This window comes from Canis lupus, chromosome 3 (genome assembly GCF_048164855.1).
Source record: "Canis lupus baileyi chromosome 3, mCanLup2.hap1, whole genome shotgun sequence".
Taxonomy (NCBI): domain Eukaryota; kingdom Metazoa; phylum Chordata; class Mammalia; order Carnivora; family Canidae; genus Canis; species Canis lupus.
In genome coordinates, this window is record NC_132840.1 from 17090072 (window position 1) to 17115496 (window position 25425).

The 25425-nt window shown below is 43.3% G+C and overlaps 2 long non-coding RNA genes across 19 annotated transcripts in view; one reads left to right on the plus strand and one right to left on the minus strand.

Annotated features, from left to right (window-relative positions):
• The window catches only part of LOC140629701 (uncharacterized), an 802104-nt gene that overhangs the window by 104585 nt on the left and 672094 nt on the right, over nucleotides 1-25425 (minus strand). The window lies entirely within an intron of this gene.
• Nucleotides 8447-25425, plus strand: part of LOC140629816 (uncharacterized) — a 64162-nt gene continuing 47183 nt past the window's right edge. The window contains exon 1 of one of the 2 annotated variants that reach the window (XR_012027643.1): nucleotides 8447-8495. This is a non-coding gene — a long non-coding RNA (uncharacterized lncRNA). Of the gene's footprint in view, nucleotides 8496-12817; nucleotides 12863-25425 lie in introns of those variants that run through there. The other variant, XR_012027649.1, reaches the window with a different exon arrangement.

Consider the following 25425-nt stretch of genomic DNA (forward strand, 5'->3'; position numbering starts at 1 on the left):
GACTTTTCCCTTGTACTACAGTAGGGGTTGACAAATCCAGCCTGACACCTACCACCTAAACACTTTGTGTGGCCCATGACTTGCTTTTGTACATGGTTGGAAAACAAGTTTTAAAGAAAACTATTTTATGGTACTTGAAGATTCTATGAAATTCAGAGTTCAGGGACTATAAATAAAGTTTTATTGGAGCACAACCACACCCACCTGTTTGCATAATGCCTCTGCCTATTTTCTTGCCACAGTGGCAGAGCTGATGGGTATGGACCACGGAGACGAAAGGATATATTGTCTGGCCCTTTCCTATAAAAGTTTGTCAACCTCTGACCTGGAGCTTGAGTGCTATGGATAGAGATGATACAATCAGAAGCAGAAGGAGCTTTTTCCACCTGCTTGCGTAGGTGGTTAAGCATGGGAGCTTCTGGGTGTGAGGCACATGGCATCTCACCTGCAGGGGGAAGCTAGCAAAGCTGGCACTGGCACAGATGTCAGGCTACACAGAGGCAGCAGTGCCATGGGTGAAATGCCACCTTCCAGTGGCATTTGGACAGTCACAAAGAGTTCCCAAGGAAGACATTTAAGGTCCCATGTGACCTTCCCTGAAGCCTCTCGGCAATGGTTGGGGCCAGTTCTAGAAAGATCTGAGGGCTTGTATGATATGCCTGTGGAGATGAGTCAGCAAAAGTTGGTATCAATCTTAATGTGACTCCATCTGAACCAACTGTTTGTTGAGAGTTGGGGAAAATCCCCCTTGAGCTGAACTGCTAAGACATCCTGGAGGCCAGCCACAGACTGGGCAGCCCAGAAATGTGGCTCACGTCTATGTGGCCAGGATGAATCTGAAAGCAGAGGCAATTTTCAGAAATATGAAGTCCAAGAAAATGTGCTTTGTCCAAAACAGCCACCTAAATAAATCGGAAACCATATTTATTCTTGTGCGATTTCTGAGAGTGTTTTAAGTTATTCTCCCCACATGCGTTCCCTGGTTATTGAAGTAATATTCAGTCATTGTGGAAAATGCAGGACATTATAGCAAAATTGAAATGATTATAATCTCACCATTCAGAAGCAGCTGATTTAAACTTGTGGGCTATTTTCTTTATATTTCTCTATTTCCTTCCTTCTTCCCATCCTTCTTTTTTCTCCTTTCTCTTCTCCTTCTGCTGTTGTTTTGCACAGGTAAGATCATACTATCTGTTCGATTTTTTACTTTTCTTGCCTATTATAGCATATGTAATTTCTAAGATTATTGAAAATTCGTTGTGAACCAATACTTCTCATTGTGGGGAGGGCGCAGTTAGGTCCCCCAGGCAATGTCTAGAGACATTTTTAGTCTTAATTTAGTTGTCTTAATTGGGTGAGGCTGGGGGCAGTTGGTCTTAAAAATCCTACAATGAACAGGGCAGTTTCCCCCAACAAAAAAGTACTCAATTTCTAGTGTTGATGAAGCGTTAATGCTGAGAAATCCTGCTGTCGGTACATATTTTTTTTAATTGATGTGTCTTTGACATATTATATTATATTAGTTTCAGGTGTACAACATAGTGATTCAACATTTATATACATGATGAAGTGATCACCATGGTAAATCTCGCTACCATCTGTCACCATACAAAGTTGTGACAATATTATTAACTGTATTCCCTATGCTGTACCTTGCATCCCTATGTCTTACTTATTTTATAGCTGGAGGTTTGTACCTTTTAATCTCCTTCCCCATTCCACACAACCCCCCACACCCCTCCCTTTTGGCAACTGCCAGATTAGATTGTTCTCTGTATCTATAAGTCTGTTTCTGTCTTGTTTTGTTTGCTCATTTGTTTTTTTAGATTCTACATGTAAGATACAGTATTTATCTTCCTCTGACTTATTTCTCTTAGTGTGATACCATCCAGGTCCATTCATGTTGCTGCAAATGACAATATTTTCTTCTGCTTTTTCTTTTAAAAAAAAAGATTTTATTATTTATTTATTTATTTATTTATTTATTTATTTATTTATTTATGAGAGAGAAAGAGAGAGAGGGAGAGCATGAGCAGGGGGAGGAGCAAGGGAAGAGGGACAAGTAGATGGAGCCCAATCCCATGACCCTGAGATCATGACCTGAGCAGAAACCAACAGTTGGACGCTCAGCCAACTGAGCCACCTGGGTACCCTGATTTTGTTCTTTTTTATGGCTGAGTGGTATTTCATTGTGTGTGCGATATATATATGTGTGTGTGTGTGTGTGTGTGTGTGTGTGTGTGTGTGATGTCTTCTTTATCTATTCATCTGGATAAATGGATTGCTTGGGTTGCTTCCATACCTAGGCTATTTTAAATAATGCTACAATGAACATAGGGGTGCAGGGTTTTCCTGAGTCAGTGTTTTTGTTTTCTTTGGATAAGTACCCAAAAGTAGAATTGCTGGATCATAGGGTAGCTCTAGTTTGAAGTTTTTAAGGAAACTCCATAGCGTTTTCCATAGTGGCTGAATCATTTTGCATTCCCACCAACAGTGCACACACAAAAGTCCCTCTTTTCTGCACACCCTCTCCAACCCTTGTTATTTCTTGTCTCTTTGATATTAGCCAATATGACAGCTGTGAGGTGCTATCTCATTGTGGTTTGATTATGTAGACAGAATATTTGATGTTGTGTATTGTTTTATTGTTTAAGAGCTTTTTATTTATTTTAACACCAGTCCTCTGTTGTTGGATATTTATTTTGAGGTTTTTTTTTTAAGATTTTATTCATTTAATCATGAGAGACACACACACACACACACAGAGAGAGAGAGAGAGAGAGAGAGAGAAAGAGGCAGAGACACAGGCAGAGGGAGAGACAGGTTCCATGCATGGAGCCTGATGTGGGACTCGATCCCAGGTCTCCGGGATCATGCCCTGGGCTGAAGGCGGCTCTAAACCGCTGAGCCACCCGGGCTACCCTTATTTTGAGTTTTTAACCTAATACAAATAGCACTGAACCATATCCATGTGGTTTGAATTAACATGAAGCATTAATATCCCTCTCTTTTCCTATAAACACTGAACTAAATTAAAGCAGTGACTATGGTAAGTGCCAAAGACCCATGGCTCAGCAGTAGGTGTGGGTTCTTCAAAAGCAGGTCCTCTAAGGTACTTTGTACTCTCAGGGCCTAACAGGCAGCCTGGAGCATAATAGATTCTCCATAAATACAACTACTGTACATTGGTTGATAATATTTGTAAATGCTTGCTGGTAGGGGAGGATTCCCGGGTTTATCTACACAATGTTCAGTCTACTGCTTCCTCTTGTCTCTGTTTGAGAACTTTGTTGGCTATGAGGACTGGTACTTAGGAAGCAGATGTCAGACCACTTTATTGCTTTTGTGGTGTTATGCCAACATCCAAGAGATTTTAGGGATGTTGGTGTTAGTGTATAATTGTTACGCTAATCAGCAACCATAGAGCAGAAAAGTATCTGTGCAGATACAGAGATCTAGTGGCTCATTTTACAGATGAGAACACTGAGGCTCAGGAGATAAATGACTCCATTAATTTTTATATCCCCTGACCTATTAGGTGCATGGCTAAAAAGAGAGAGCCATTGCTTCTGTGGCCACTGTACTATCCCTTTGATATGCCAGGGAGAAATCCTACAGAGGCCTCCTGGGACTTGCACTGTGACATCTGGTGGAGCCCTAGGTCATAATGACGTGTGTAGAAGCCTGCAGGCCCTGCCCAGCAGAGGCCCAGAAACAGGCCTGCTTTCCCTGTCCCCAGTCAGTGTAGCCCATGGAGTTAGCCTTGTCTTCCATGAGCTGGAGGTGAATCAAAGTCTCTCAAAGTGTGGTCTTGGGCCACCTGCATCAAGAACTCTGGGACTCTTGCTAACCTTTAGATTCCCAGGTCCCATCCCAAATGGACCAACTATTTCATATACATTCCCTAGCAGATTCTCAGGCATGCTGAAATTGGAGCTGCAGTGGGCTAGGCCAGGGTCAACAGATTTTTTTTTTTCTTTAAAGGACCATATAGTCTCTGTTTAAGTGACTCCACTGGGCACTACAACATGAAAGCAGCCATGGATGGTACATAAATGGGCATGGCTGGGTTTGGTCTGTGAGCCAGTTTGCTTACCTCAGAAGAGGTCAACCAAAAGAACATGAAGTCTGAATATTTCCTTGAGGAAGTTGGTTTCTATTCTCATTTAACAGAAGGAGACTGTCCATGAGACACTCACTGGGATACACATCGGGAGGTCTGGGTCTGATTTTGAGCTCTGCTCCTGTCTCCCTGTGTGGCCCTGGCAAGTCCCTCCCTTCACTAGAACGGAGTCCCCATTTTGTACCGGTTGACCTCTCAGCTCTCTGTCAGTTCAACTGGAATGCCTCCTTACTTTGTCTTCCATCAGATGGCATCTGACAGCCCCAGCAGGGTGGGCCTGCTGCCTGTGTGGGGCTCAGTGTAGGGAAGGGAGGGTGGGAGGCCCTCGCCTGGTTCACTTCCCAGCAGTTCTGGGAGCAGCTCTGGGCTTCTCGGCACAGCCTGGAGTTCCCAGGGCCAGGGGTGAGTCACTGAACAGGGCCAGGACTTGCCCTGCTCACCCCTCCCTGCAGGCGCTGCCCTCCAAGGCTCCCAATGGAGACCCTGACAGCGTGGGAGGGAAGGGCAGCCTCCTCCCGGCCCTGCCCCCTTGCCACCCTGTGGCTCTGATGGGATGGCAGGGTCAGCTGGGCTCCACCTACAGCTGTGGCATCTTCTCCTAGATTTTCCATGTGTCCCTGTTCACAACTCCCCCAGTCACAGGTAGATGTCCATGTGGCTTCCCTTCTCTTTCCCACAGCCTTCTCTCTGCCTGGAATCCCTTGGACCTTCTTCCCATTTGGCAGGTTCCTACTGACTCCTGTGCCATCGCCTCTGAGAAGCCTTCCCTGGATCTCCGAGGAGGCTCACTCCTCTCCTCCTTGATCCCCCAACAACCCTGCCCAAACATTCTTTGACCACTTCTCAGCATGTGCACTTCTGTTATTTTGAGTGTGTCTGTTGTGTTCCCCAACAGGGCAGGCAGCCAGAACTTGTGTGTTAACTATTTGCAATGACAATGGAAAAAAATAAGGAGAAAAATGGTCACGATGCTTCTGCTTAGGTTGTACTAGGATCTCTAGCCAGAATGATCTTTTAGAATGCACATATGACAATATCACACTTTTACTTCCATACCTTCCATGCTTCCTTTTGAACCTATCAAGTCAAAATACAAATCCTTCACATGTCTCAGAGTGACCCTAGTCTCGCCTTCATTCTCTCTGCTTTTAGAGTCACCATTCCCTCCTTAGATCTCTGAATAGAGGAACCTTCTAGAGTCTGAGTCTTTGTACACACTGTTCCCTTGGCATGAAATTTTTTCCTTTCCTCCTTTACGTGTATAACCTCTACTTATCTTCCAGGTCTGCCCTACAGTGTCTTCCTGAGAGAAGCCTCTCCAAAGCCTTCTAAACAAGCTCAGGTATTTTTACCCACATTTCCATAGTGCCATTCTCTGAGCTGATGGTAGACAGTGCTACACCGCTGTATCAATACCAGTTCAAATGCTGGAATGCTTTCTAACGGTTGACGGTTAGCTATTGCTCTGAGCCCCCAAAGCCAAGCCTGGCAGCCCTGGCTTTCCCCAGGACACTGCTTCCCACTGCCTACTCCCCATTTCTACATAATCGAACAATGGAAGGTTTGTTGCCTCACACTGCAGAGGACTTCCAAAGCTGTGATTTGGGTTTATAGCCAGCTCTGATTAGAATCAGCTGGTTCTGACTGATTCATCTAGCCCATCTTCATATTTCCCCCTATGATTATTTGTCTAATAATCATATTGTCACATTTGAATCTCCAGAAAGCAGAGACAAGTGTTGGGGTGTAGGGGCCTGGCACTAAACGATCCATTAATACCTGTGTTAACTGCTTATGGTATGAAATCCTCATAATTCCATGAGGGAAGAGTTGTTTATGATTCTCATTTCATAACCAAGGCCAAAAAGAAAGAAAGAAAGAAAGAAAGAAAGAAAGAAAGAAAGAAAGAAAGAAAGAAAGGGAAAGGAAAGGAAAGGAAAGGAAAGGAAAGGAAAGGAAAGGAAAGGAAAGGAAAAAAAAAAACCCTGCTGAAAGAAGAAAGGAAGAGAAAACCCCCAGACTTTAAGTCTTAGGGCTGTATTATCCAAACGGTCTCCTTGGGAAACTACAGGAGCTACCAGGTATCATGATGGCTCCTCTTTGAAGACACTTCCATGGAAGGGTTTGAGGAGAGGGTCATTATGGCTAAGTACCACTAGATTCTCCCTGTAGATATAGCAGACGTTTCTAATGCAGACATGGATGGAGCTGCGAAGCTGTGGCACTGAAGAACCAGCCACATTATGCTGAGACACAGTTTAGGCTCCTAGTCAGGTCTTTGCTCAGTTTGATCTGCATTTTTTATGGTAGGAAACCCTTGAGACAGTCCCCAGTGATCCCTGCCTCTGGATATCCATGTTCTTGTGTTACCCACTCTCCATGAGTGGACCCTCTGGCTCACATCTAATAAAGAGATGATGGCAAAAGTGATTGGATGCCACTTCCAAGGTTAGGGTACAAAGATAACCTGCTCTTGTCTTGCTGGCTGTCTCTTGTTCTCTGACTCCCTCTGAGGGAAGTCAGCTGCCACTTCACATGCTACCTTATGGAGAGGCCTATGTGTCAATAAACAGAGGCCCTCAGTTCAACCACCCATCTGCAAAGGACTGAATGGTGACTGTAGCTAGGGTTGAACTTGGAAGCTCTCCCATCATTTGAGCCTTTAGATGAGACCATAGCTCTGGCCAATACCTTGAAAGCAGTTTCAGGAGAGACCTCAAGGCAGAGGCACCCAGCTAAGGTACATGGGGTTCCTAACCCACAGAAACTGAGATGATAGATAATTATTGTTTCAAGTCACTAGACATTAGGGGCAATTTGTTATATGGCAATAGGTATCTCATACAGTCTGTTAAGTGAGTATTCCAACCTTTTCCTTAGCAGCAGGATAAAATCAACTGCCTTACATAAACACTCAGATTTCAATTCTACAGATTAGGGTTTGGGTTGTATTTTGCTATTTATGAGTCTACACACAAATATTCAAATTTCCGTAACACTGAATGGAGACATACTGTGTATCAGACCATGAACTGTGGATCCCCAGCAATGTTGCATTCATCTCTGCACCCCAGGACCTAGCACCAGGCTTATCCCACAAGAGTGATTCTGTAACTATGGGTTGAATTAAATTCTCTCACCACTGGTTAGCTATTAAGACCCACATTTTACTGAGAGAGGGGCCTAGACTTTAAATGATTCGGAGAGAGTCATATAAATGGCATTAGGTCTTCCACGCAAATTCTAACACTGCCATCTGCATATTCCAGAATTTCTGTAGTGGGTAAAATAGCCCACTGCAGTCTAAAATGGTAATGTTTCCTTTCCTCTCTAAAATACCAGCTCAAAATAAGCAGGTGGCTTTTAAAAGTATTTTTATTCAAGGATTTCATCCAAAAAGTCTCTGTTATCCTTCTTCCCCCCCTCGAGTACAGTGAAATGGCCTTTACCATATTTTAGATGGATTCCTGGGATATAGTTCTTCAATGATGACATGTTAGCAGAAAGTAACAATCAGGTTATTTTAGTCCTCACTAATAATGTTCACAGAGCAATTGGTGTTTTTTTCCTGAGTTAATAAGAAACATTTGCAGCAAAAGCATGAGAGTCTGCAGATAAAGCAATTGGCAGGAGATGGTATGTTTAAATACCACAAAACAGCCCATATCCAAACAGGTGTGCGATAAAGCAGTATAAATAAACTGCTCTACAGGCAGTTTAGCCCAAGCGAAATTGTGTAAGAAACTTTCTTCTCATTCTGAAAAAAACCCCACATGTACACATATGTATATTATATAGATATAATATAATATAATATATATATATATATATGCAGAGGGGGGGGGGGAGAGAGAGAGAGAAAGAGAGAACCAACCCAGCTTCTTACATCCTCCTCAAACTACACAGCTGGAAAAACAGTTCTTATTCTGAGAGCTGAAAGTAAAAGTTGTTTGACTTCTTTTTTTTTTTTTTTTTAAATGGCCGGATAAACAAAACCTTGCTAGGGGAGCAATTCTACTTTTGCAAATGTGGCCTTGAGCTATAATCCTGTGAAAGACTCACCTCTTTTCAACCTTTAAGAAATATGTCTGCCTCTTTGAATTAGTGATGGTCACTTCATGTTGTGCTCTGATATTTTTAAAAAATGTTTCTGTTGGTGCAGTTTTCTTGACCACGTGGGCACTTGACTCAGGGCGTTAAGAATATAGATGTGGAGAGAACTGTTTGGTTTCCATTAAGACCTGCTAAGTGCACAGGAAACATGGTTTAGAGCAGAGAGGGGTTATAAAAACTGTCCTTTGCTTCATGCCATTTCTTTCTGGCCAGGAACAGAGATGGGGCAAGGAGCTGGTCCATGCCAGAAAGTCTGGAGGTATGTGGGTTAAATATTTCTCACTGGGCTATTTTTTGGTGTTTGGGATCCTTTGTCCTTTGCCAGCCTGTGTCTGGGTGAGGATGACATAACAAACAGAGCAAAGGCAGCCCAAAGTCCCAAGAGGTCACTGACACTTGACATGTCCCAGCCCTGAGGAGTGTAGTGGAAACTGAGTCCCACTCAGCTCTTGGAGAGCACGGTGCTTGCTTGTCCCTTCCAATTCAGGCTTCCAAGCTTCCATCTCTAAAGCAGCCTTGCGTGCATGGTGGCTCTGAAGATGACTTGCAGTAAATATTTGCAGGGTCTGTCACAGAGCGGATATGCAATTTATGGCCACTTTCATCTTAACTTTTATTCCTGCTTTCCTCAAGAAGTCTCCCCTTTGAATACATCTCTCCTCTCAACACACAGGCCCGGATCCCTCTCTCTTCCCCTTGGGATAGCTCTTCCTACACTCTGTGCACACAGCAGAACCATGCCAAACGGAAGAGAAATGAAAACAGTTGTGGACAAGTCCTTTGGTGTGGTTGTCAAGAGTGTGAATTTGAACTCAGGCCTGCTTCAGATCCCATCCCGTTTCCTTTCTAGCTAAGTAAATGCTTTGAGCCTCAATTCCCTCACCTGTAAAATGGGAATAAGAGCAATATTCTTTATTGGGGTGTTCTCAAAATGCAGAGCACAGAGGCTGAGGGGCACCCAAGTACTTCCTCTGTATCTCCACATAGCCCCAGACTTCAAAGGGTGTCTTCCAGGACTTCTTCAACTGGATCTTTCCCTGTGTCTCATTCCTAATTCCAGTAACTGTTCTAGGTAGTTCCAGCCTGTGACTAACCACTTCAGAGCCAGAAACCACTGGTTAATATTTCATACCCCATGAACAAGCATTTTGACATATGCCGAACTCAAGAGTTCAGCGCTATAGCCACTTCATTTTGTATCTAGAATGAGATGGAAAGCCGGCATTCCTCTCTGAAATAGAATTTTCTCCAAGAAACCATGGGTGAACAGACAATCAAAATAAAAGTTCCTTTCTGTTATTAATGAGGGTCAGAGAGCAAGAGTCAGCAGCATGGCTAGTGGTGCTTGAAGTACATTTGGTATTATTTTGTGCAGCATTCTCTCTCCCTCTTGTTTTTGCTTTTTCTCTTTTCCCCCCTGTGGCAAGTATTATAAATAGGCCTCCTCCTTATCTGATCCGCCCCTAAATGTTTTTCATTTGAAAACCACAGTTAATTTTAGATAATTGTTGCAGATAATCTCAAATTTGTGTGTAATATAGGCCCCAGTTCTAAGAAAAACATGACATTTCTGGAAGACCTGGTTTGGGTCCCTCTTCCTCTGGAGGTACCATGGCCAGTATCTCTGACTGGTTTCCCGTGCTTAACAGAGACAGGCTGTACATGAAGCCTGTGGATCTCTTTTCTAAAAGCTGAGAGATTGCTTTCTCCTGCCACTTCCTGGGTGTGACTTTAAAGCTAAAGCAGGGTTTGGGGGAAGTGAGGAGTGGGCCAACCTCCCTGCCACACACACACACACACACACACACACACACTGCCCCCCCAGGATGGGCTTTGCAATGACAACGGTCCCCAGTTCTCAGCAGGCCGGGCCCCTCATGATACACTTGCAGATAAATCTGCAGTTGAAATGTGCAAGGCTGCTTGCTGCACAACTCTGGTTGTGTTTCAGAGCCTGGGCCACATTTGTCCTGGCCCGAGTTAAGAGGTAAAGAACATTCCAATTGTTGAGCCTGGATGGAAAAAATATATTTGAAGTTTTTTCTGCTAACAAGGTATGCAGAGGACTCAAATTCCAGTAAACGAAGGTTAAAGACAGGCTGGTTTGCAGAATAAAGTTGCCTCCCCCCTGTTTAATTTTTCCATAAAGTGCCATAAAAAGCCACTATACTAACAAACATTTTGGGAAGGGAACAGGCCCCAGGCCAAGAAGCCACAAGCTTAAATGGGGGAAATCTGAACCCTGAGGCACAGTTTCCTGAGCAGAGTCATTATTCAAGAAAGGATCAGACATTAACAGCTGTACAAGAACCAAATCTATGGCCACCCTGGGCTCCCCAGTGCTGTGTGGGTCAGGTTGAGAGAGAGCCACACCCTTTGTCTTCATTTTTGACTCAAGAAGTACAGGGAGAAGGCTTCTTTACAGCTCAGGTTCTGCACCTGAGAAGAACACCAGTCTTGCTTTGTTTAAAGAATGAAAAGCAAACCCAATGCAGTAACAGTCAAAACTTCAGCTGCATTTATTTTTTTTTTTAATTTATTGTTGTGAAACACAGAGACACTATGTTAAAATGGATACAGAAGAATAAAGTTCCCCAGAGATCTAGGTCAACCATGAAAAAGAAAAATATGGAGGAGGGGCTAACCCTACAAAATATTGACATACTACAAAACCATAATAATAAAATCAGTATGGTACTGGCTCAAGAACAGAGACTGATGAGTGGAGCAGGACTATTTATAAATGAGCACTTGAAATATGATTAACACAGCTTATAAATCATGGGGAATAGTTAGATTATTTGGTAGATGCTATTGAGAAACTCACCATATGGAAAACAATAAGATCTGTATCCCTGTATTATACAAAAGTGGACTCCAGATGAAGAAGAGATAATATGAGTGGCAAAATTATAAGGTTAACAGAAGAAAACTTAGAAGAATACTTTTGTGGCTTAGAGGTAGAGAAAACTTTGTAAATAAGAACTAAACTCACAAACTGTAGGGGAGAAAATGGATGGTTTTGATTGTTCTAAAATTGAATGTTTCTTTTTAATAAAGGATAGCAAAGATGAAATTAAAAAAAAAACAAATAGGAACACAATATTTGCAATGTCCAAAATGACTAAGAATCAATCTAGGATATGTGAGGGACACTTGTAAGTTAAGAAAAGGATTATAAAACCCAATAGGAAAGGATATGATAGGCAACTCACAGAGGTAGAAATCCAAACAGCTCACACACACTATGAAGAGGTGTTTAAACTCATCAGTCATGAGAGAAATGCACACCAAAGCTAGTGAGATATAAATTTTGTGCCCATCAGATTGGCAAGTGTTGGTCTGAAATGTGGGAACGCGTGATTCCTCATGCCCTGCTCTTGGGAGTACAGGGTAGTGAAGCCATCCTAAAGAATAATCTCATTAAATTGAGTATCCATGTCCATTAGAATCAATAGTTCATTCCACTTTTGGAACATCCCACAGAATCCTCACTTGGGCCCAGGAGAGAGAATATGGAAGTTTATCGTAGAGTTGAGACCCGTGGATGTCGGGCTGGGGGGGCAACCAAGAGATCCACAGTTGAGGAAGTGGGGAGGGAAAACACTGTGGGGCCTGTTATGGCACACTTTGTATGTAGCAGTCAGAAGAAAGTGGCTAGAATCACCAATTGACAGCATGTAAGATTCTTCAAAACACAGCGCTGCATGCAAATAAGGAAAGCAACCAGTGAGGATTGTTGAAATGATCAAATGGTAATAAAACATTCAACATGGCGACCAGCTCAAAGAAGGTATTTGATTCCATCAACAGGTAGATGGAAAATCAGAAGGGTCAATCTAACCTGACAAAAAATTCAGGACTACGGGGTAGACAGTGGTATCTGAAACTATTCAAAGTCAAATTTCTGGGTTGTCTTGCCAGTCAATTTCCTTTCCTATGTCTTTCTCTCTTACTTGGTAGCTGGATCAGAGCTTCTGTACAGAGAAAATCTCTGAACATTGAGAATGCCATCACTCGTGGACAGCCCCCTGTCCCAGTGTAGCCCCCAGCCAGAGCCACATTGGCCAAAGTTAATTCTTAGCTATTTATTTCTATGGGTTCCTAATTCATCTCCGCCCTCTTGACCTTTCATGTGCAGCCTGTGTTTCACCGTCGTGGATAGAAGTTTTGCTGAGAGTTCTTCCATGTAGGATATAGAGGGACCAATTTTCCCTCTTCCTCTATACCATACAAATATTGTAGGCATGTCCATAATATTAACGTGGACTCCCCAAACATCAGCAGTGAAGAAGGGAAATGGACGAGCTTGTCTGAGACTTTTGCTTGGGGAAGCCTAAGAGGAGAGACTCCGTTCCGCAAGCAGGAGGCCAGGGAGTTCTTTTGAGTGAGGAGACAGCAGGTTATTTACACTATATTTGTGATTAGGGGTCACAGAGAGGGGCAAGGAGCTGAATTCCAAGAGTGGAACAGGATCCAGCTCTCTCTGAAGGAAGTTCAGGGTTTGGAAATCTCCCAAGGAGCAATAATTCAAACTGAACTAACCTGATGAACTGTTTTTAAATCAGTTTGAGAAATATAGTCAAACATTGAACAGCTTCCTAGAACTGAAGCAACCGGGCAAAGGTAAGCTTTTATTAGACCTTAGCAGTACACCCGTAGCACTGGTCAGAGTGGAAGGCTCAGCTGTACCTGGGAGACTTGGTTTCATTCCCCTCATAGGAGATTGTCTAGAGCAAGGCATATTTTCTATCTCCTGGTAATTAATTATTTGAAGCTAAGATACCGAACACATGAAGTCAACTTAGTATTTTGAAGGCCTACTGTGTGCCTGTGCTGGGGCTTTTCCCGATCTTACCTCATGAGCTCTCTCCCAATCCTTCACCAAAGAGATTATCATTTTCCATTTTTCATGAGAGGAAAGGGAGTCTCTGGGAGGTTGGAGAGGTTCTCAAGGTCACATGGCTTTTCAAAAGATGTGGATTCAAACCTAGATAGCTGATTCCAGGTTAGAGCTTTCTTCAACCCACACCTGTGCCTCTAAAAGACATCAGGCATCCCTAGAGGATACCATAAAGGACCCCATGGTAGCAAGGGTGAAGGGATAAATTGTCTCTCCCCACTCATTTTCCAGCAAGGATGCTAGAGGGGAAGCTGTGAACTGAAATGGAACTAGGGAAGAAGAAATGATAATAGTGACAGTGAGATTTTGAGTTCTTAACATGTGCCAAATACTGTGACAAATGGTTTGCACGAGTCACATCCTATGAGCTGGTTATATTACTATCTCTATTTTTCCATTTGGGAAACTGAGTTTCAAAGTTTAATTAATTGTCTGAACTCAAACTTCTAATATCTCATGGAGTAGATTCTAAATTTGACTCTTAATCCAGTATTTTTAAAACAATGCTCAAAATTGTTTTCTTAGGACATGGCAGTGTGCAGCAGTGGTAGCAATAGCAGCCAAAGTGGTGGTGTTATGGTGGCCTACGTGGTGATGGTGTTGTTCTTGGTGGGGGTGGGGGTGGCGAAAGTGATGGTGGTGGTAGGGGTAGATGATGTTGATGGTGGTGGTAGTGTGGATGAGGGTGGGATGGTGGTGATAATGTTGGTAGTGATGGTCATAGTGGTGGTGGTGATGACAAAGGAGATAGTGGTGGAGGTGCTGGTGGGGGTCAGGATGGTGATGACAGCATGGAGTGGTGGTGATCCTGTTGATGTTGGTTTCATTCCCCTCATCACCACCCCTCATGTTGGTGGTGGTGATGGTGATGATGGTGGAAGTGATGGTAGGGGTTATGATGGTGATGGTGGTGCTAATGATGGGAACAATGATGGTGATGATGGTGCTAATGATTGAAGTGCTGGTGGTCTTGCTGGTGGTAATGATGGTGATGGGGGTGGTAGTCCTGATGGTGGCAGCAGCAGTTGTGTTGGTGGTGTTTATAGCATTAGTGATGGTGGTGGCTGTGACAGGGGTGGTAGCCATGAAGATATTGGTGGTGGTGGTTAATGCAGACTTCCTCTGGAGAGTTTCTAAAAAAAAAGAGTCTTCTATATTCTCTGTGCCCAAAGAGTTGAATAGCTTTTCCTCCATAGGTTGGCTTTTAAATCCTCTGCTTCTATTCACTTCCATGCTATTGACAAAAGCTGTCGGTGTCCAGGACCAGCCAGAGAGAGACAGACCCCTTGACTGTTTCCCCGAAGGCGGCCTTTGGCCACTCTGTGCTGGAACACATGACCCCCTGCCTCGCCCCTGGCACATTAACCAGGTGACTGCCTGCCAGGACCCAGCCCAGTCCAAAGGGATTTGGGATTCAGTGTCCCAAACAAGGCACTGATTAGCTGGTAATCAGGCAGCGATTAGCAGGTCGGGTCACCTGCAGTTCAGTGCCCATTGTTCCCTGCAAAGTCCTGGGATGTTTGCCACGAGGCCAGAGAGTCTGAATGTCTGAGGATCCTGCTGCCTGCAGCTCTGCTGTGTAGAACTGTGATTAAGGGAAAATCCTGTTCCCCTAAGCCCGTCCCCCCGAGGAGTGCTGTGAATCCCCTCTGCCTATTCACACAAAAGGCTTTGGGGGAAAGAATGGCCTGCTTAAGAGCCCAGGAGTGACAGGGAGGTGAGGCCCCAAGAGTGCACTGAAGAGCTAGAAGCAAATTAGCACATTCCTCCTAGTGCCCGGTGTTGAGAGTGAGTGTAGTGAAATTGGGCAGAGTGGAGCCCAGCCTGGGATTCTAATGTGTCTTCATGTGTGACCTTGGACAAGATACTTCACCTCAAGACTCTGTTACCTTGGATTTTAAGATGATTAATAATAATACCTGTCTCTTAGGGCTGTTTGAGGTTTAAATTTTAAAAAATGAATGTAAAACCGTTAATATAGGCTCTAGAATAGAGGGAGTGCCCAGTAAGTGCTATTGCAGTCACCATCAGTCATACGAGACATCATCGTTCTTCAAAGTACTTTATACTTTAAAAAAATGCCTCAGTAACATCACTTCTAAGATGAGATGAGTCCCTCCTTTGCAGTCCTTCATAAAGATGAGATGAGGTAATTCTTATAAAGGATTCAATACAGGGCTTAGCACATAATTCGCACTCAGAAAGTGATACTAACAATGATGATAATCGTCATTATCATTTGCTCAAAGATAAATGCAAAAGGATTTTTTGCAGTGTATTTCACTACGTTGCAGTATATAATCATGAAAATTTAAAAGCATGATTTTGAACTAAAAGGGGATTAATGAAATGATTCATGGAGCATTTGCATCATTGAGTCCCATACAGTTTTCTAATCCATGTGTCCTCGAATCATCTGGAGATCTTGTTAAACCACAGATTCGGATTTCGTAAGTCTGGGGTGAGGCCCAAAGTTCTGCATTTCTAATTAATTCCCAGGTGATTCCAGGGCTGGAGTTCATAAACCCCACTTTGAGTAAACAGGACATACACTTTTGTAATGCAAAAGTATGCATATACATGCGTATACATAGAAAACTAGAAAACCTTCAAGGCTATCCTCAAGAACAGTAAATCTCGAAGTGAGGGACTGTGAGTGGTTTCTCTCCCCTTTCACAAAATGCCCTATCTTTTTCAAAAATTTAATAATGGACATGTAAAGAAAACATTAAAAAATGCAATAAATTTTATCAATATAGAAAGATCTTCCTTTCCCTTCCACCTTGTCACATGGCCAGGTTTTCCAGCACATTCCTTGCCAGGTCTACATGCCTGATGCTCCAATTTTCTCCTATAGCCACACTAGGCCTTTTCAGCGGCTTAACCACAAGGAAATCACATTAGCACACGCTCATTCTATAGGCTTCAGCTCTCTAAGGAGCAGGTGGGTTCCAGCTTCGATATAGCAGCTGGCCAGGATTCAGGGCCTGGAGGCATGCAAACCAGCCAGGTGCAAGATGGACAGTTATTAACTTAAAGGAATCCAGAGAGTTCTGAAGTCTGATTCTGGCCACATGTGGAGAAGGCATTCCAGCAAACATGGCAGGGTATTCTCTGGAGTTGGAAAGAGCTCAAGAAAGTCCGTCCTACAAAAGCAACAGATCCACTGGCCCTTCTCTAAGGAGTGGGATGAGGGAAAGACTCCCAGGATCTAAGGTAGTAGGCATAAGATCTTTTCTTCCTTTTGAGCACCACCCCTCATACTCCTCTGAAAAGAAAATTGAGTATGTGAGCCCAATATCTCAACTTCATCAGATTATAGTTATAGTCACTGAGAGGTCGACAGAGTTGGAATAAGCAAAGAAAGACAGTATATGGGTTGAATTCTAGCCCTGCCATTTAATAGCTAAATTGCCTTAGACTAGAGCCATGGCTCCGTTTCTGCCCATGGGCAATGGGAATAGCTGTGCAATAGTATCTTTAGGTTAGCAATTATGGAGCTAAGGGATTCTAGCCTCTGACCGGGCACAAAGCAGGCTTGCTTATGCCCATGTTAACAATTGTTATGCTTTGTATTCAGTATTTACTGTCCTCCTCATCATAACATACACTTGTACCCACGTAGATGAACTCCCAGCCATCGTGAAGTCCCTTGTATTGGCCCCCATCACTAAATCCATTTATATATCAGTCAGATGTTGGGAAGAAACAGATGCTGTACTCAGACTAGGTAATAGGAGGAGAGTTTAATAAAGGTACTTTCACAGGGGTGACGGCATGGTTTAGGAAGTCCAAAAAGGAAAATATAAGGCTCCAGGGGTAGCAACAGTAATGGGAAGAGAGGTTGAAAAGGACCATTACCCAGTTCTTCTCACAGCTTGAAAAGCCAAGGAGAAGAAGCAATACAAGCATCCAGAGAGGGTAGCTGTATAGAGAGAGTTGCTTGATAGGGACAAGGCTCTGGCCTTTATTGGGGGGGAGAGGTACTGCCAACTCACCAGGGAAAGGGAGGCTAGGGAATAAACCCAGACTCCTCTGTTCATACCCTCCTAAGCCTGCTCATCCTTTGCCAGACCTTGGTGTGGTTACTCCTCTGACTGGCTTTCACTTGGATACTTTCTGACCTTGCTGAGTGGCTATCTTGTGTGCATAGTTACACACTCAAGAGAAGAAGTCCACTTTTCCAAAGGGGACAGCTATGGCTATATCAATGCATGATACACAACTCAGAGACTGAATCTACTAAAAGTGAAATTTATTTTAAGACTGATGTGTAAAGCATCATTATAGGACTCTGCATCCTGGATATCTAGTCCCATTGGTGATCTAACCATGAAACTCACTGAAAGACTTCCAGAAGCGGGTAACTTCCAAAAGAAAGATTCTTCCCAAGTTTCTATGGAACAAGAAGATAGTGCTATTTTGTGGAACCCAAAGGGAAGTCAGATGGCAAGAGAAGCTGTGGCTGTTGCCTCCTGGGAGGCCAGGGTTCCCGGAAGTGTTCAGAAGAAGGACAATGAATCTGGAGGGACACATGGAGCAAACATTGCAGTAGCTCTGTCAATCCAAATCTGACCCTTATTTCATGAAACCTTCCAGGAAATCTTACTTCATGAAACTTCCTCCTTGGAGCTCACACACACCTTTCATTTAGCATTTGACACTCATAACTTTAAATTAATTCTCTATATGCATGAATCATTTCCTGAGTAGACTGTCAAATCCTTGAGGGCAGGAAGGTAGTATAAAGCACATCCCATGCTTTAAAATATGTGAAAGTGCAGGGGATGCTGGCTGGCTCTGTTGGTGGAGCATGGGACTCTTGATCTCAAGGTTGTGAGTTTGAGCCCCATGTTGGGGGTAGAGATAATTTAAATAATTAAGTAAATAAACTTCAAAAATTTTAAACATAGTAGCAGTTATTTACTATAAAAGACTATGCAGATAATTCAGAATATGCTTTATCGATTTTATTTTATAACAAAACCACAATATTAAAAAATTTGAGTCAGATAAGGTGGTTTTCCTGCCCTATCACTGCCACATGGAACATAGCATAGGCATTTTTAATCTCAATAGCTTGGATTTCCATTTTCTATATGAAGACATTGAGGATCAGGTGGGTTCAGTCACCTGCCTAGATTCCCACACCTAGTAAGTGGTGTAGTGAGACTCAGACCCAAGGCTATGTGTTTCCATGTCCAGTCTATTTTTTTAGGTAAACTCTACCCTTAATGTGGGGCTTGAACTCACGATCCTGAGATCAGGAGTCAAATGATCTACCAACTGAGCCAACCAGGTGCCCCTCCATATCCAGCCTTTTGATTAGATTGAACTATTTTTTGAGTGTTATTGAGTGGCTAGTGTTATATTGATGCACATTGTGATGAAGGATTGGGGTGGGAGGTGTTGAGGAAAATACAAACAAGAAGGAATGTCTGGCCAGAGATGTTGATGTAAACCCAGTTCACATTGGTCTTTGGTGCAGTGGCTGTTAGATCAAGAGCAATGGGGAATTTGGAGCCATATGGAAGCCAGGTAGCCATACAGATGAGGCTGTCCTCACAGGTACTCTCCAAGTACACTTCCAGGTGGGGATACTCCTGGCATTTCCACATCTGGCTTAGAAGCTATCAATCCATGAAGAGCTGAAATGCATTAAAGGGAAGTTCTGGGTTGTTCCTAATTATATGATCCATGATCCTCATTCCAGGCATCTGCTGTTTCCTACTTTGAGTCTGCAGCTGAATGGTTTTTTTTTGTTTTTTTGTTTTTTGTTTTTTTCCCAGAACTCTTCATGTCAATCCTTTTGGATCTTCACAGGGTTATGGGAATAATGACCCTCAGGACACACCCACATTCTGTTGGGAGGGCACAAATCTGGGGCCCTCTGACTAGAGGAACGAAGAGAGTCCACGGAAGAAAAGTTGTTGACCTCCTTATTGTGGAAAACCGTAGGAAAGTGATGCTCATCCTTCATGCTCCAAGTGTTTGGAATTTAGGAAATGAATGTTTTTTTAGGTAATAGATATGATAAAGTATTCAACGGATTAATAATGCTCAATACAACCTTTGTGTGGCTTGTAATTCTGACAATACAACTGATCTGCTACTATAATTTTACTATCCTTATAGAAAAGTTAATTTACTATTATTTTGGAATGACAAATTGAGTCATGTGAAGTTTCAGGAATCACACACACACACACACACACCAGGTAAAGTCATAACAAAAGTCCTTTTGCCTTTCATATATTTCGAGGACAATGAAACCATTCAATCAGTGCCAGAATGATAATTGTCTTTTTGGACACATGACCTCATATTCCCAATCTATTAAGCACACCAAATCTGAAAATGAGTGGTATTAGGGATTCTACTGAAATGGATACAAGGGGATTGAAATAAAATCAAGCCTGCTTAATTTTGTAATCCCTAAAGGAATACATACTAACAGGACAAGTGACTTAGGACCCTTAGAAAAGAACAAGAACACAGAAAAATAAAATAGTGGATGCATGTGGGTTTTTACTTACTGGATGCCTGACCCTCATTGCTTCACATCACATCAATTTGGGGTGGAGGTGGAAGTGAGATATTGACTCAGGTGTGGGTAGCAATTATGATGGCCTAAGATCAAATGTCATGGTAAAGTGGGTTCACTGACCTCTCTACAGTGCTGTTGTTGTCAAGATTCTGTATAGCCATGAACATTCTGCTACTGGAGCCAATCCACAGGATGGTTAGCTACATCAGAAACAATGGCTTCCTGTGGTCCAACCTTCATTCTAGGGGCCACTTCACTGTGAATTTTAGAACCCTCTTTCTCTAGAGATATGGGTGCAGGTTGCACCCAGTTGGGTGTTTTGGACATGTGTGGCTATGCAGTGTTGCTCTCACAAGCTATTCAATGATATAGACCCATCAGTGATCCAAAAGAGAGGACAGGCATCTGGCAACTCTCCAATTTAGGGTCAGCACCCCAGCCTCTCTGGGACACTTTCTGCACTGAAAAGGAGCTTTGTTACCTGCTCTTAATCTAAATCTTAATTTCTATGCCCTGGACCCTGCTATCCATAGTTCCCAAAGTCATTGTTACTGTTTCTCCTAAAAGGCCTAGAAAGTGGGTTCTTGGGCAAATGGAAACCTTGGGCAGGGCCCAGAAGTTCTAAGGTGGGAGTGCTGATCAAGTGTCTCCACTGCCATCCCTGGACCTCTCTGAGGCCCCCACACTAGCCCCCTGGAGACTCACATTAAAAATGCTTCAGGGCAGGAAACCTGGTTGATGGATTAATCAATCAACCAACAAGTATTTATTGAGAGCACCTAATTTTTACTCAGCAAATGCTGACTGGAGCGGATGGTGCAGTGACAGGTAATGGAGGAGTCTTCAAAGTCAGACAGAGGACGTGAAACTGATACTCAGCTAGCCACGCATTCATTCGACAGTTAGCCATTGAACACCCATGCAAGAACTGTGCAGTATCCTGGGAAATGAGGATAAAGAAGACAGTTTAGACTTTCTTTCATCCCATGGAGTTGATAGTCTATCAGGGTCACAATTATTTTAAAGTATTTAAAATAAAGATAATGAGTATTATAATTGGAAAATAGACTGCTTATGAGGCTTATGGTGGTCAAGGAAGTGAGGAGATTTAAACCTCAGATTTTTCAGACCAGGAAGGATATAACCATGCAGTGGTTTGGGAATCTGATTTTGGTGGTGGTAGATGAGATGGATAGAAGGAGGTATTGGGTTTAAAAGCACCTACCCTCCGTAATTCATGTCTACCCAGAACCTCAGAATGTGGCCTTATTTTGAAATAAGGTCTTTGTAGATAAAACTAGTTATGATGAAGTCATGCTGGATTAGAGTGGGACTTAAAGAAATACTTATAAATGACTGGTGTTCTTTTAAGTAGACCTTGTGAAGATACAGACACACACAAGGAAGAAGGGCATGTGAAGACAGAGGCAGAGACTGTAGTGACACAGCTAAAAGTTAGGGAACAACAAGGATTGCCGGCTGTCACCAGAAGCTAGGAGAGAAGTAGGCAACAATTCTTCCCTGGAGTCTTCAAAGGGAGCATGACTCTGCTGACTCACTGATTTTAGACTTCCAGCATCCAAAGTGGTGAGAAAATAAATTTCCATCATCTTAAATCACCCTATTTGTGGTAGTTTGTTATAGGAGACATCGGAAACTTGTACAGAAACTTGTACAGTCTGGATTCGAGGAGGTCTCCAGGCTAAATTACTCCAGTCCTTACTTAGAGGGTTTGAGGGCCCAGAGAGAAAGCATACATGTAATTTTGTATGGTCGCGTGCAAGATGATGGTTGAAGACCCTGGTAGAAGAAATTTATCTCTCAAGCTTATTTCATGATCAACAGGCAACCCAAAAGAGCATGAACAGACAATCATTGACCTTCAGAAGATTCAGCTCTATTTATGGGACAGCATAAGAGAGGAAGCAAGTGGAAGAGTGAAGAAATTACTGCAAATCTTCCGTTCAACTCAATCGGTATTTATAGAGCTTTGCTTATTTCATGTCCTCGAGAAATTCACAGCGCAAATCAGGAGCAAATGAAAACAGTTCGAACAAACAAACACAGTTCAAACCAAGGGGATACAGGTAATCACGGAAATAAACTGAAGGAATGAAAACAGTGCTGAGAAAGAGAAATAGTTGTCTCTGTTGGAGGGCGGTCAGACTGTCTTCCCAGAGAAGATGACATCTAAGCAAGGGTTAAAAGAATTGATCCAAGTGGGCCAATAGATAAGGATGGAGGAGAGAGGAAAGAACCAGAATCTACTGTTGTGTCTGAAGGCTCCTAGAGTAGTAACCACCCCTGACTCCAGTGCCTTCATCCAGCATGCAGAAGCACACAGAAACTGGTAAGTAAATGAATGTATGAACTAATGAAGTGACGCAGAAGCCAAGAAAGAGAGTGCTTTGGCGAGGAAGAGAGGGTGATGCAAATCGTTGAAAGACAGAGGGACCCGAGGCAATCAAGGATGACTGCAAATCAAAGAGCAGGTCACAGGAACCTTGGGAAGATCTGAGCTTTGGAAAAGTCCAAGAGCAGCTTCCAGGAGTTGAGAAGAAAAGAGTAAGTAATGAGGAATGCACAATTATGATAAAGGTTCAAGCTGCTTGGCAGAAAAAAAATATTGGAAAAGGAGTGTTTGAGGGGAATATTGTGTTTGAAGGATAGAGAAGTAAATGTGAAGGTGCTGAAGACATAGCTACTCAGGGGCCAGGGATGGATGGATAAACAAATCGGCCAACATTGAGTACCTAGTACATGGAAGGCACTGTGCTAGCCATTTTCAAATACATTTTCTCTGCATCTGAAACTGAAACTTCACATGAAATGTTAGCTCTAGAAAGAGGAAGTAGGTTTTCCCTTAGAAAGAAGAAACAAGTTTTCCTTTAATAATGGGGAGTGGGGCAGACAGATGGATCTTATAAGGAAATGGGTTGATGGAGGTGTCCCTCTCAATCATCAAATATCCACTGGTTAGCCTCTCTGTGTTAGACACTCTGCTAAGGGCCTCAGACACTTCACCTACTGGGAACCTACAGCAACCCTAGAATGTTCTATCATGATCCCCATTTGGAGATGGGGAAACCAAAGCTGTTAAAACTTTACCAGATTATTTCAACATGCAGGCAGCTGCCAGTGAATCCAGGATCCAAAGCTGAGTGTGTCTGGACTCAGTTTCTTCATCTGTAAAACTAATCTCAGGGTTGTTGTGAGGTGGAATTATGGATAAGGTGCTCTTATCATTCTTTCTTTGCCCTTTGGAATGAGGTCTTCAGGTCCTTGAAAGACCGTCACCCCTCTGTCAACATTCTCCATTGCTTTTTTGGAGTTAGAGACTTCTTGGAGCCCAAGAAAGGTGCCAGAAGCAGTATGAAGTCAAATCCATCTGTTACCTTGGGCCCAAGATGTCTGCTCCTTGCTCCCAGAAAAGAAGCCATGTTTGGGTTCCAAATACAGAACATGACCAAAAAGCAAAGGGTGTCTCCAAATGGAATAATGCAAACTGAGACAATAGTTGCCCAGATCAATAAGAAACCTTTAAAGGCCACTGATGAGCTAGACTGCAGGGACACTCCTATTCTGGAAAAGGAAAATAAAATAAATCAATAAGAGACAAAACTAATATTAAAAAGCTGAGATTTACTCCCTGCTTCCAGGCACTCTTTGCCAAGCTGATTCTCTGGTCAGACTTGTTCATTTCCTTCTTGCCCTCTGTGATGGGATCCTAAGGCCCTGGTGAGAGAGAAAAGTGCTGGCAAACAGATTCTTGCAAGATGGTGGCAGGAAAGCCATGGGTCATGTCTCATTGCTCTGGTTACTGATTACCATGACCAGGGGCAATTTGCCTGAATTCAACAAACTGAGTGTATGGGGAATGTCAAGCTCCCATTCCCCACCCTCCAATCTCATTTATGTAATACATCACAGCCTGCTGCCTTTTTAAGAGTTTTCTGGTGCTTTTAAGAGATTAATTTACCGACCATGTGATCTTGGGCAAACTTCTCACTGTCTCCATCTCAGTGCCTTATCTATAAATTGGTTAGCATTGCTGGGATGGAGTGCTAGGTGATCAGTGTCATCTTCTTCATCACTGCCAGTACCACCACCATCACCAGCCCAACCATTAATACTGATATGTCTGGATGCCCTTGTGGCTTTGTGAGGGGCCGTTTAAGGGTCAGAAAGACTGTCACTGATTAGCTGGCTGGTCTTGAGCAAGTAGTGAATCTTCTCTGATCATCATGTAAGCCATCGCAGACCCAGGACAACATCTCTTCTGGTTACTTGAGGAGGCTGGGCATGTAATGGGCATGTAATGAGTACTCAGAAAGGGTCCTGTGGCTTAGATCTGTGATTGGTCCCCCAGCAAACTTTTTAAAAATTTATTACTTATTTACTTGAGAGAGAAATATAGGCAGAGAAAAAGAGAGCATGAGCCAGGGGAGGCACCGAGGAAGAAGGAGAGGGAGGGGGAAAGAATCTCAAGCAGACTCCACACTGAGCACAGAACCCATGTGGGGCTTGATCCCATGACTCTGAGATCATGACCTGAGCTGAAGCCAAGAGTCACTCATCTGACTGAGCTACCCAGGTGCTGCATCCCCTCTCCCCCGCTTCTTGACCCAGCAGAACTTTTTAGGCCAAAATCTTGTTTAGGCTCAAGTCTTAGTGAGACCAGATTGACACCGCACAAGAAAGACAAAAGGATCTGTCTGGGAGTGAGAGCATGTAGAAAGCTGCATCGTCTGGTTGGACACAGGTATGAAAGAGATCCAGGCAGGCTCAGCAACCCTTTGTGAGAAAGCTTCCCACCATGACCTTCCTCCTTGTTTCTCTTTCCCTGGCTGTGGCACAGAGCCCCCCTCTTCATTAGAGCTGCTTGGGTAGCTGTAGGGAATACAAAGGGATGAAGGGCTTTTCCTCTTGGGCCCTTGAGCATCTCCTTTCAGAACTTGGGATCATCCTGTCTCCCCACACAGCCCTCTGTCCCCACCTTTTTGCTAGGTTCTGGGCTCCATACATGGTCCGGGATAGCAAGGGCTATGGGGATCATGATGATCACACTTGTGTCGTAGATATTATTTCATTCAACATGACCTGACCCCCAACTGTGTGCCAGGTGCCATACTGGGTAGCAGAGATCACCAGATTAACCAAACATGGTCTATACCATTGAGGCCATTCTGCACCAGCCAGTTACCATAGCTGTCATACAAAGCCCTGATCCCTACCACTCTCATTTGGCCTGGAAGAGAGAGCTCTTGAGAATTTAAAATTTTGCCCTTTTTTTTGGAACAACCTCTCATTGCTTCTTCTTTTGCAACCCAAGCGACTCTGAATCCTTTGCTCCTCCTTCTTTTCCTTCACCATGATCAGTTTTTTACTTCTTCACTCTTCCCTCCTGGCTTTTTGTTCTGCAACATCTTTGTTCTCGTGTTACACTGGATACTTTCCCCTCATCCCATCTCTGCTGCTTGTTGGCCAATTTCCCCCAGTGGTGGGTGGGGACATTCTCTTTCCATGTCTCTATCTCTCTCTACCCTAGATAAGTGGATATGCAAGAGTATGGGTGTCCAACTCCTCCCCTCGCACCCCCAGAAGCAACTCTTATTAGCCTGACTGCTATAGTCCCTGAAAAGAAAAGAAAAGAAAAGAAAAGAAGAAAAGAGAAAAGAAAAGAAAAGAAGAAAAGAGAAAAGAGAAAAGAAAAGAAAAGAAAAGAAAAGAAAAGAAAAG